Source organism: Fukomys damarensis, unplaced genomic scaffold (assembly GCF_012274545.1).
Source record: "Fukomys damarensis isolate Sample0158 unplaced genomic scaffold, DMR_v1.0_HiC HiC_scaffold_12, whole genome shotgun sequence".
In the NCBI taxonomy this organism is placed as follows: domain Eukaryota; kingdom Metazoa; phylum Chordata; class Mammalia; order Rodentia; family Bathyergidae; genus Fukomys; species Fukomys damarensis.
The window spans coordinates 598773-611460 of NW_022900924.1; the positions used below are offsets into that span (position 1 = coordinate 598773).

Consider the following 12688-nt stretch of genomic DNA (forward strand, 5'->3'; position numbering starts at 1 on the left):
AGGCAGAAGGGTGGCAAGTTCCAGCTGAGCCTCAGCAGCTGCAAGACCTTGTCTCAAAGATAGAAGAAGAGCGGGGGAGATAGCTCAGTGCCAAGACTCTGGGTTCAGTACCCAGTACCTAAAAACGATGGAAGTCCTAGAAGAATTTTAGTAGATTTTTTCCATCTTCTGAGAAAAACACTCCAGCTGCAAAGGAGATGATGCATCAAAGAGAGCATTAGCAGAGGTGTGGAACAATGAGGATGTTATTGAGAAAGGTCTGGATGAGAGGTGATCATGAGAGAACTCCAGCGAGCAAAAGGATCTGGAAACTGATGCGCATAGGACATGGCGGCTGAGATGGAGGGAGGATCCATGGATGTCTCCGAGGTTTCTAATCCAAGTGGCTTCTGTTTTCCAAATGCTGCTTAGTGTCAGCCCAGACTGGAGGCTTCGGCCCATATGTAAATTTCTGTATCTTCAGGCCACAGCTCTGTTCCGTCACCTGCTTTCTGGGGTGCCCCATGAGAATCCGTGCCGTAAACGACACAACTCCAGCCTGAGGTTCACAGCGACATTTTGCCTTCCTCTCCCCCACCATGACAAGAGGCTGACAGCTCCTCACCAGGGCTCAATAAAACGAGCCCTGCTCCCACCCCATTTCCTAGCCCAGTGGGCCACTTGGGTCCCCTGCCAGGAAAACGTGCCTGGGCAGTGGAGCCCTATGCCGGGATGTGCAATCCCCTGTTACTGTGATCAATTTGGATAAACATATGTTGGAGAAGCAACAGAGAGTGAGCCCTTCCTCCATGAGTCAGAATGAGCTATGTGGAAAGTGGGTCATCCAAGCTTCGAATTGAGAGGCGACTTCCAGGGGGAACGGAGCAGGGAGATGGAGTTCTGGACTCTCAAAGCAATGCGATGTTTGAATTTCCTTGAGGGGAATCTTCAGGTGCCCCTTACTTCTTCCAAGTCGGCAGATAAGCAAGGCTGAGCGCCCTGGAGAGGAACCTAGCCTTGTTCTGTTCCCCGTGGAGTTGGGAGCAAAAGCAACCATCTGCTGAGATAGTTGAATAGAGTGGTCCAGCGCTTTGGCACTGATGTCAGTGGAACTAGGAATAGAGCTTGTCTGGCTCTGCCACTGACCGCAGAACCTCAGCCCAGGGACTTTTTTTAGGGTCTCGTTCTTCTTGTCTGCAACATGTAGGACATTGATGTTACTAGCTCATTGATTACCGTGAGGCTCCAACCCACATAACAGCACAAACGGAGTGTGTCTGAGCAGCACACACTAGGGGCATCGGCCACTAGGCCAGGCACCATGCCAAACACCGACAATGGGTAAGGCCCCCTGACTGCTTAGTCTGCTAGGTCAGTAGCATGTCCCATGACTCAAACTTTGCAAGTGATTTCCTTGTGGGTGCCAGACACTATCTATCATTGCTCTCGCTCTCATTTATCATCTGTATGCTTTAATCAAAAGCTATAGCAAGCCCGGTGTCTTTTCCCATTAACACTGAGTTCATTTAGAAAGAGTGCTGGTGGGATGATCTGTTCACTGTATATGAGCCCGCTGGTCACAAGAACCTCTATATCGTGTAACAAGCCTCCTTTGCTACTTGGAGAGAAGCTGCTTTATATCCCTCGCTTTTTTTTTTAATCGCCTCATTATGTTCTATTTACCAGTGTTGGGGAGAAGCCACATTCTGGTCTAGGCTGGGATTTCTGTAACTTGGAACCCTGAACAGGGACTTGTCTGCTGTAATCCTGTGAGTGTGAGGTTGCTAAGGAGACCACTGCCATATTCAATTAGTAAACAATGAGGTGCTTGGGCTGTAGTGAAAAGAGGAAGCTTCTCCTTTGAGGAGGAAAGGCCCCTCTCCCTTTGGGTTGGAGGGCAGTCACAGTCCTGGAGATTGGGTGAGTACAGGGGGCTCTTTGTGACTCTGTCTCTTTCTGTTTGTCCCGGAGCAAGGGGGAGGTATAAAGGGATATGTTTTACCTAAATAAGAAATTAGGTTCCCTAAGTTTCCCTCTGGAAATCTATGCTTTGTACTTTACAGGAAGTGATTCTAGAAGAGAGAGAAAATAAAATCAGAAGAGCCAACCTCAGATAGAGTGAACAGCTAGGTTCATGAGCAGCAGGCACCTGATGAGGTGAAGATTTTAGATGTCAAACTGGCTTGAAGGTGCAGAAAAGCCTTCGCCACCGGAGGAACTAATCTTGTGCCTGAGACGTGTTCATCTTTGTTTGCTTAGGAAAAACAAGGTGGACCCACCAACCTGAGTAAAGATGGACAGCAGCCTTGGCTGACTGACTGTAAAGTGCCAGTGTGTGTGTGTTTCTTGCCATCAAACAGCATAGGATTTAAAAAACAAAAGCGGTAACTTGCCTAGATAAGTATACAATATTTCAGGTTGTTGAAGTTCTGAGTTCTGGGCCCTATGGATGTGGATTTCTGCAAGATATATCCAGATTTTGAAACCCTCAGCTGTGATCAGTTGTGCTTCTGTAAGTGCAGAGACTGGGTCTCTCAAAGCCAGGTGGGAGCATGTGGGAGAACTCAGTCTCTCGGCTTGCTTTAGGGCATGGAATCATCACTCCCTGGATTGTAAGTGCAGAGTGGAACCGTAGAGCAGCTCTACCCGGTAATTTCAGACTGCAGTGGGCAAACTGAGAGCCAGAAAGGTCCATGACCTGTCCAAGGTCACAACGAGGCCCAGATCCCAGGGAGTCCTGCCGCGAGGATGCTGGGAGGGGGAGAGGGTGATAGATGGGCCTCAGAAAAGGAGATGGGCAGCAACAGGAAAGAATCTGTGATCCGGAGCTCTTTGGGTGACATGCACACACAAAGGGCTGCAGAAGAATGGCTTTTCAAACAGCATAAATAGGCCACCACTGGGCCTGAGTGCTAGCTGCTACATAATGAACATACTTGCCTTTTGCTAACAACATTTTAAGTCGGTAATTGGCCCGACAGGGGACACGAACTGTACACGGAGTCACAGAATAGTACAGAAAAATCTCAGAATGGCTTTGCCTCCCATCAGCACAGCTGCCTGCATGCCAAGTCCCATGGAGATGCTTTCTTGGCATTCTGAGTCAGGCATTCAAACGACGGGCTTTTAGAGGACATCCCTCCCTGAGCTCCCCAGCCCTTTCCACATCAGAACCCTCTTTGATACATTCCCTCCTTCCCTTGGGTCTCATATTCTAAAGCATGCGGACAGAAAACCAAACTCTACTCTGACCATTTGAAAAGCAATGTGTCTTCCCACAGAATAACCATGGTCCTCTGTAACTAACGATCACTCTGTTAATAGGATGCCTCTGAAGGCCAGTGTCCTGTCTCATCTAAAATTATGATAGTATCAATACAGTTATGATTTATCAGATGCTTACAGAAGCCCAGCTGAAGGACTGACAAGATGCACCTTACTTAATGCTCAGCAGACTGTCTCAAAGTTGTCTTTGTCTCCACCTTGGGACACCGCCATACAGAGGCATTCTGCAATTTCTCCAAGCATCTCCAAGCTTGGATTAATCTGAACACAAAGTCTCTCTTAATCCCCTATGTACTACAGTCTCTTCAGGAGCCTGTTTGAGAAATTGACACTCCTTTGGGAAATACCCATTAATTTCTTTGCCATTTATTTTGCAAGGTTGGAGGCTCCTGGCTAAATGTTTTTGTTTTGGTCTCAAACTTTCTCCATAATAGTTAAGGTGATAGAGGCCAGAGAGGATTCAAAACTTGCTCCATATAGACACAGCGGATAGGCAGCACTGCTGGTTTTTAAATTCTAGGTGTTCTAATCCTGACTTATGACCATTTTACATCTCACTCCATATCAGCAAGTAATGGCTGAACACCTACTGTGAGAAGAGCAGCTATGTAGCTAGTGTGTTATCTCTCTCCTAACCTATGCCCAGGGCAGACATTACTAATCAATCAGGGAACTCTTCCTTGTAGGGTGTGGATGTATGTCAAGGCAGGAACTCCCAAGCAGCTAGAGTTTGCAAATGAGATAAATCCTATTTATTACTGTCACAGTACAGAATGCTGTTGGCACAGAGCAAATACTACCTGAGTGTCTGCTTTCAAGCATTGTATTGCTTTCAGAACATTATTTCAGTCCAAAGTAACTCTCTTTGAAATCGAGCTTTAGGATCTCTAATCTAGAAAACCCAAAGTGTTCTGCAACCTGAATCTTTTAAAATGTTGACATGACACTAAAAGTTACAGATTTTAGAGCATTTCATATCTTTGATTTTCAGATTAGAGACACTCAAAGTTTATTCAAGTATTCCCAAATCCACAAAGCTCTGAAATCTGAAGTATTTTTGGTCCCAAGTATGCTCAACCTATTCTTGTGAAGACCAGATTCTAATGCTGGTAATTTTTGGAGACATATAGGCAATGCAGCACAGTATGTAACAGCTAAAACTTGGAACCAGCCTAATTGCCCATCAACTGGAGACTGGATAAAGAAGATGTGTTTTCCTAAAAAATAAGATGGAGTACTACTCAGCCACGAAGAATGAGAAACTAGAGTCATTTATAGCTAAATGAATGCACATTGAGGACATACTCTTAAGTGAAATTAATAGGACACATTTGTGTAAATACCAAATAGTTTCTCTGGTGTGATAAGATAAAAGTGTAAATAAGAATCAAAATGTATAATTGATATTGTCTAGGAAACAATGTCTAAAGGTGTAGGCGAAATGGGAGGGGTAGGGGAAAGCTAAGAAGGGAAAGGAAAAAATAAGAGAAAAGGAAAAAGATGGAAACATAGTCTCTGTAAATAGGGAAGGGTGGAAGGGGTGAAGGGAGGGCAGGGGAATGGGGAAAAATGAAAACCAAGATACATCATGTAAAGGTGCAAAATCCCAATGCTGCATGTCACTGTACTGTATACCTGAAATGTATCGATAAAGAAAAAAGGAAAAAGAAATGTTTGTCCACAAGATCAAGATAAACCAGGGTGTGAGTAGCAATGAGGGCCACCTGGAGGGCTTAGTGGGACTGGGAAAGGGTGGTTCCAAGAAGACACGAGGCTGAGGGAAACATGAGAGTGCCCAAAGCTGAGAAGGAGGAAAATACAACTTGACGAGGAGTGGACCTCCTGGCTTTAGGGACTAAGCTAGCATTGATGGCCTGGTAAACTCTCCTTTCAGTTCCTCTACCTCTTTTATATGCATGGTTATGGTAAAGGGGCAGCTTCTAAAACCGGGAGAGGTCAACACAGTATCGGCTCCCATGGGGTCTCTGTGACCGTTGCCCTCTCTAATGAGGGCTGGGACAAGGGTATTCCCGGAGTCCTGGGAGTAGTAGATGCCATGTGGCCAGCAAATTGTTACTACTCTCTTAGCCAAGCAAGTGAGCAAGTCGTGGTTGTCACTTTGTCCTCCTTTGTTTGTTTGTTTGTTTTTGGTACCAGAGATCGAACTTGGGTCCTTGCGCTTGTGAGGCAGGCAGCAGAACCACTGAGCTAAATACTTTGTCCTCTTGAGGGTTAGGGTTATGGGGTGATGGGTCAAAGGAAGTCAGGGCACATAGAGAAAGGGACCAACCTGAAGTGCAAGGCAGATGGAGAAGGTCAGAGTCATTCAGTGTACACTCTGCCCACCTCGGCTGGGAATGTGCAAATGCCCAAATACCCATTTCCTTTGGAAATTGCGAAGAATGAGTTTTCTGAAGAACTTAGCCTTTGAGAAGAGACTTTTTTTCATGGTGATGTCAAAGTTTCAAACCAACCCCTTTGTCAGGCAAGCGGAGTGCTGACCGGCAGGCTGTACCCTGGGGTTGGGGATGGGGACAGTGTCTCCCTGGGTTAAACAGTCCTCTGTACCACTTGGGACCAGTTCCAATTGGAACACCTTTCTACTCCCTCCCAGCTCCATCCTCAGTCCCCCGTGGGGATATGTCACAGAATTATTCACAGCAACCTACAGACAAAATTAGCCCCTTTGAAACAATGGGTGATCAGCCCTCCACTGGTGGTTTATTAACGATTCAAAATCAGCCCCCTGTTGCTCACAAGGCCCTCGTCCTTGGGTTCTTCAAAGCAGAAATTGCATGTTGTCCTGGAGCAGGTTGGAGGAGGTGCGTGAGAGCCAAGGCTGTGACCTATTTCTGCAACTTAGAGGCGTGTGTAGCGACAGTGTGGTGGCTTGTTGTGACAGTCCGGGGCAGATGTGGCAAGGCAGAATCCAGGGGAAAATACTGTAAGCATAGAAATATTTCTAAATTGTTCTTGGGTGAACCAGCGATCTGTGCAAGTGCAGGATTCTGTTCCTGTTGAAAGAAGCAAAACGTTCACTTTCTGTGTGTGGAGTACAAGGGCGACCCCTGTCCCTCAGACATTCTCAGGGTGGCTTTATGTTTGAGGGATTGGGAACTATGGTCCATGGCCCACATCTGGCCCTCCATTTCTTTTGTTGTTGTTGTTGTTGTTGTTGTTGTTGTTGTTGTTTGCTTGTTTGTTTAGACAGGGTCTCTCTCTGTAGGTCGGGCTGGCCTGGAGCTCACTGTGTAGCCAAAGGCTGGCCTCGAACTTGCGGCAATCCTCTTGCTTCCGCCTCCCAAGTGCTAGGATTACAGGTGTGCACCACGGTATCCTCACTCACCATTTCTCATTAGAAGACACAGCATTTTGCGTGCAGTCGATCTGCTACAGAGGCCCAACAGGCTGCAGAACAGAAAATATTTCCTACCTCACCCTTTAAGAGGGAAAGTTTGCCTCACCCGGTCTGGTTATCAGATGGGGGAAGCGGGTGTCTCAGGGGAGTTGTTTCCAAGATCTCTGCTATCCTGAGCAAAGAATTGAGCGGAACACTCGAAAGGAGTAGCAATAGCATGATTTATTAAAGCAAAAGAAATGAAGGTACACTCCCACGGGTGGGAGCAGACTGGCCCATCAGGGGAGGTCCTGGGTTCCTTGAGGCCGTGGGATTACACCAGGACCTCTGTCTGGAGACTGACAGGAGTCGTAGGCCAACAGGGTAATTGACCCCTTGGGAAGGCCAGTGTTTGGTCAGAGGAGGTGTTTAGAGTAAGTGTCATGGTGTCCAAAGCCCGGTAGGGGAATCAAAACTACAATGCAGATGAAGTTGAATACAGGCCAGGGTCGTGAACCTTTGGTTTTGCGCACGTCTGAGGCCTCGGGGTGAGGGAGGGTGACCTCCCTTTCAGTTGCTGATATTTTGACATAGCAGCCTTGGTCTGTCTAATTTCTCACTTCTTGGCCCCACGGCTTTCTGTTGCTTATTTGTCCTTGCACCACCTTCTACCTCAATCTGTGAGGGATCTGGGAAACCACCTGATCTTGAACTTTGGAACTGGGTTCCACGCTGGTCCAGAACCTCCTAGTCTTTTTCTGCTCTCTTCTGCAGAGCAAGGAGTTGCCAAACAGCTCATTTTCCCGGGTGTGTTGGAGGCTGCGGTATCCACTGGCTTCTTTCTGGGTCCGGCAGGGCAGGTGCTGATGCAAAGACTGCAGAGGATAAAGAAGGGACACACATGTGCTCACCTATGTACACACACACACACACACATATGTAGGCACAAGTATTTGTTGACACTTCCAGTGTCTTCCCCGCAGCCCACTGCCTGTAGGGCTGGCCCACTGTGATGCCAGCTTCTGCTGGAGTCCTGGACCCAAGACCCTGGTAACACTGTCTCTCTATGTGGAACCCCAGCCAAGGTTGGGGGCTCTTTCTGTGCTAGTCTCTGTGATTTTTCACTGTCTCCATTCAGGTGCTCAGCTCATCCGCCACCTGTACCAGAGTCTCCCTTTAAAACCCACAGAACTGTCTCTGTGCTCCTGGTTGAGTCCCAGCAAGTACAGGTTTTGCCCCCCGAATCCCAGCCGGAGTCTGAAAGTCCTGTTTGAGCTGGCTGTGGATTTTCCACCTTGATGGAGCTGCCCAAGTTTGGCTTGGAAGGTTGGAGTGCAACTGGGAGGAGGTGGGCCCATTTAGGGAGGCCTCACCTGGGCCAGGCGCTTCTGCCAGGGCTAAAAGATGAAAAGTCCTTGAAAGACTCTTCTAGTGGGGGCTCGGTCCCCAAAGCAGCAGGGTTCAGAGGTGGGACTGAGAGAGGCGATTGGACTGTGAGGGCACTGATGTTATCCGTGGATTTGTTTATTGACGACTTCATGGCTGAATGGCTGTTGGGGGGGAGGGAGGCGGCTGGGGAATGGTTTGAAATGTGTGCCCTCTATCTCGGGCCCTCTGTCTCTGCTTCCCGGTCACCATGAGGTGGGTAGCTTTCCTCTGCCATGATGTTTCTGCCTTGTCTTGGGTTTAAAAGCCATAAAGGCAGTTGACAATGGCCTGAAACCTATGAAACTCTGAGTCAGATGAGCCTGTCCTCTCCTAAGCTGATTTCCTCAGGTATTTTCTCACTGTGACAAAAAGCTAGCACAGCTTCTCTACCCTTACCAGAAGAATACCCATCTCCACCTCTCAGTGGCTCCACTGAAATGGTCCCTGAGTCGGAGGCACTGTCGCCAGACCTTAGCCCCGGTTTGTTGGGGTCACTCTGTCACACCCAAGCACTGTGCCCCTCAGCCGAGGAAGATTATCCTTCTGATGGTTTTAACTTGTTACTGATTTGTTCGTTCCTAATGCACCCCTGCCCAACTCCAGCCTTTATTTTAGCGCAGGGACTCCATACTCAACCCCACCCCAGACTGTTTGGCTTTGGTGTTTTTGGCATTACAATTCTTCACCAATTTTCTGAGATTTTCAGTTGATTCTGAGAAACAAAAAGATTAGATGATCAAATATTTCATGAAATACTAGACTCAACAAATTCAAAGATGTCTCTTCATCCCAGGACTTCTCAGAAACTGTAAAGTGCAAGGCTCTTGAGATTGCAGTGTTTTCAAAGCTAATTCAAGCATGGAACTTTTATTCCCTGTGTGGGTGGATCCCTTTATGGGACTTGGAATCCATGAAGCATAATTTGATATAATTCATGTTTATTCTGTTTTCTATCCAGGGTCTACCTTCTTTCTTCTGGTGACATTTATCTCTAGTCAGAAAACTTTTCCATCCAGGGTGGGAAGAATAACCTTTGGGATCATCTACTGCAGCAACAAGATCGGGCATGTGACCTGGTCTCATCCATAGTGACCAGCTGAGAACAGGAGTGCATCTAAATTGGATCAATCAGGTCTTCCCTTGAGCTTTTCTAGCAAGGGTTTCAGGAATGGTTGCCCTTTCTTTTACCAGGGGATGCTGAGTTGCTAGGATAAATGTAGGTCAGAGGGTCAGTGGCTATAGGTGTTGAGAACGTAGTGGAGGAGAAACTCCATGCCAGGAGAGACAGCCGAGTCGCCAAGTAGAGATACATCCAGACAATACATCCAGAGCTCCTGAGCCCAGTGAAGTCTGAACAAATGGGTCCTACTCTTTTGACTTCTTGTTACATGAGCTAATACATCTTACACCCCCTTTCAAATTTTATTTTGGCTAGAGCTAATTTGAGTTCACATTTTGTCTCTCTCATATGCAGTATGACCAAGAGATGGAGAAAGCATAGGCTTGCTTCTCTGGCTCTTGCTATGTGCCATGGTTTCTGGAGTCAGGATATCCTGGCTGGCCCTGAGCCCCCAAGGTCAAGGCCTGCAGCTGGTGTTCCAGGTCCCCTGATGAGAGGCTGTGAAGATGTGGGGACTGAACATGGCGCTGATGGGTAGAGCCAGTCAAGGGCGCAATGAACCTCCACCTGTCGCTCACTTTCCAGAGTTAGGTCATGGTCTCAGCATCCCAGAACTTGGTCTGTGCCAACCCTTTGGTAGGATTACATGGGTATGGTCACCAGGCCCTGTGTTCCTCACCCTGACTATGCCACGATTCTATGTTTACTCTACATTTCTTCTTTTCCAGTGTTACGCTGTTCTAATACCAAAGACCATTGATTCCAGCCCTGGGACGATTTGCTGGGCACAACCAGAAAACAACATATGTTGACGTGAATGCTATTCAGATTAATAAACAAAAGACTTCAAGGCCTTCCAGCTGAGCAGCGGTTTTAATTTGGAAATTACTCATGTGGAATGACAGAAGTGCTGAGAATACAGGTGTAAACAAGTGGCAGAAATGAGAAGCCCCCCGGCGCGTGAAGAGAGCAATGAATTACACCACCTCACGAGCTCCACACTCCCCGCTCTTCGGCCGGGCAGGGGTGTGGAGCATGGTAGGGCGAGCAGCTCTCTAAGTGAATTGTGGGTGCTCGGATCACCCTCTTGGCAGGTGAAGATGGCTAGTTTCACTTTGAGGAGGAGATTCCTGAGGTGGCCAAGAGTACAAAGTAACCTACAGTGCCCAAGGTCACAGAGACAGAGGGGGACAGTCAGGGACTGAATGGGAGGCGCTAGACTCAGCACCATTTTCTCTGCAGTGTCACATGGGGTAGTTATTTGGTTCCATCTCTGGTCAACCATGTTTCCCGTTTTTCCAGCTACTCTAAAATCTCAAATGTGTACCCCTCCCCACTTTGCTGTAATATCTGTGGTTTCCATCTACTCTTTTCCTGTTTGGCTGCCTTCTGTGCAAACTGTGACTGTAGATTACAGCTCAAATTGTAGAGGGTTCACGACAAAGAATATTACATTTTAGCCTCTTCTTTTTCCCAATGTGTAGTTCTTGGTTTGGTCTCTGATGGCCTATAATGACATTTTTACTCATTAGAGTATTGGAGAGGTTGGGGGGAAAAGTAGAGTACTCCAAAGACAATCCAGTGGACATAACTTTATTATCCTTAGCAAATCCAGCTGGTTTTGTGAAGATGAGCTAACAGTCCCTCATAAAGACAGCAACTGTTATGGTTTAGATCTGAAATGTCCCCCAAAAGTCTCATATTCAGAGAGGGACCCTGATCAAAAGAGGTAGGTCAGTGGGGTCATGGCTTGGAAACACCCCCGGCTCCTTTTCTGTCTGTTCAGTGGCCACCATTCCACAAGCAGCTTTCCTCTGCCAGGCCCATCTACCGTGCCATTCCTGCTATAGAGCTGGCCAACCATGGACTAAACCCATGGAAACCATGAGCCAAAATAAACCTTTCTCCTCCTTTAAATTGTGGTCGTTAAGTATTTTGTCCCACAGATCGGAAAGCTAACAAATACAACAGCCATCCGTTAAATAATTTCTTTTTATTTCTTTAGTGTCTTCCTCTCCTAACTCAACCGTGAGTTCTAAGAAAATTTGTTCTTGTTTTGTTCCTCCAGCTATATCCCCAGCAGTAGGAGAGTGCTGAGCACATAGTATGTGCTTAATTGAAACACGAATGCAGTGATTAAGTGAATAAACAAACCATTAAGATGACAGTCAAATAAGCACAAAATAGAGTCTTCATTTGCTGATCCTAGGTGAGCACTAGTTTCTTACCTTTATGGCCAGAAATGAGCTTTCTGCTCACTCCATATGCTTCACCACCAGTTAACAAAGAAATGATTGATTCCTTACTGTGTGCCATGGGCATCTTAGATTGAGAATCACTTACTTCATATCCTGTTTGGACTGAATCAGAATATAAACACACCAACACTCAAAAACATAAACACATACACACAAACACCTGCAAATACTCATAGATAAATACACATATAAATATCTTTTTAAAGTCTGGGCTTGGCATATGTCTGTGATTTATTGGGCACTGGGTGTGTGGCTCAGTGGTAGAACAGGCACTGAGTACTTGTATAGCCCCTAGGTCTCATGTTGGGCACCGAAAGAAAAAGCATTATACATTTGATTGCATACAATTTTAATTTCTCCATTAGAAATTTTGAAATAAAGTGCATTTTTAAAAAGCTGTGGCTTTACTCTACTAACCAAGATACCGTCACGTGTTTCCTCCCTTCTATCCCCGTAGAGACCGGATCGCCACTCACACCCGCCCCACCTCAGCACGAGGGACCAGTCCCACTTGCAGGTGAGCCCACATTAACTTTCTGTGGCCCGCACCTTGGGGCTGACTTTGTCCCTAGCCCCATCTTCCCCTTGGGCCTCTGCTTTGCCTTCTGCCTGCCTTTCACCCTGTGCCCCTGGTTTTGTTAGCGATGCTGGCCTGGGTAAAGCCCAGGGGCCAAGCCTTGTCCAGTCTTGACTGTTCCCCTGGGCCCTGGAGCCCCATCCGCGGTCCTGCAGAGCACCCTCCGATGCCAACTTCTCTGGGGCCCTCAGCGCCTTGCCTGTGGGCACCTGTGGCCCCCACAGATCATGCTTGCCAGAACTTGGACTGACCTCATAGAGGGAGAGCTTCCACCTGCCAGTTTTCACTCACTTTGGGCACCAGCATACAGGTCATCCCTTCTAGGAGGTAGGATTACTGGGCGCCCTCGGTCTACACCAACCTATTGTAAGTACAAGGGCAAAGTCCTGGGGGCGGAGTGGCTGCTGTTTGTCTATTGGCTTTGAATACAGGTGCATTACGGTTCCTTGTCTGTGTATTCTGAGAACAGTTCCTTCACCACAGTGCTATTGACATTTTGGCGTGGGCTGTCCTTTGCAGTGGGGAACTTTCCTGTGACCTATATGATACTCAGTAGCATCCTTGGTCTTTCCCATTAGTGTTCATAGTGTGTCCTTGTGGAGACAGCTGAAGAGTCTCCAAGTATCCCTCAAGGGGAAAATAGTGCCCTGATTAAGAAACACTTCCTGAGACAATCCACACGGTTTCCTTTGAGTAGAGGATGC

At 47.2% G+C, this 12688-nt stretch overlaps 1 long non-coding RNA gene across 1 annotated transcript; it reads left to right on the plus strand.

Moving 5' to 3' along the window:
• Window positions 1–1720: 1720 nt before the first annotated feature.
• Window positions 1721–11924, plus strand: LOC117285685. Its single transcript, XR_004516746.1, has 3 exons — window positions 1721–1899; window positions 9878–11358; window positions 11865–11924. It is a non-coding gene; the product is annotated as an uncharacterized LOC117285685 (long non-coding RNA).
• The last annotated feature ends 764 nt before the right edge of the window (window positions 11925–12688 follow it).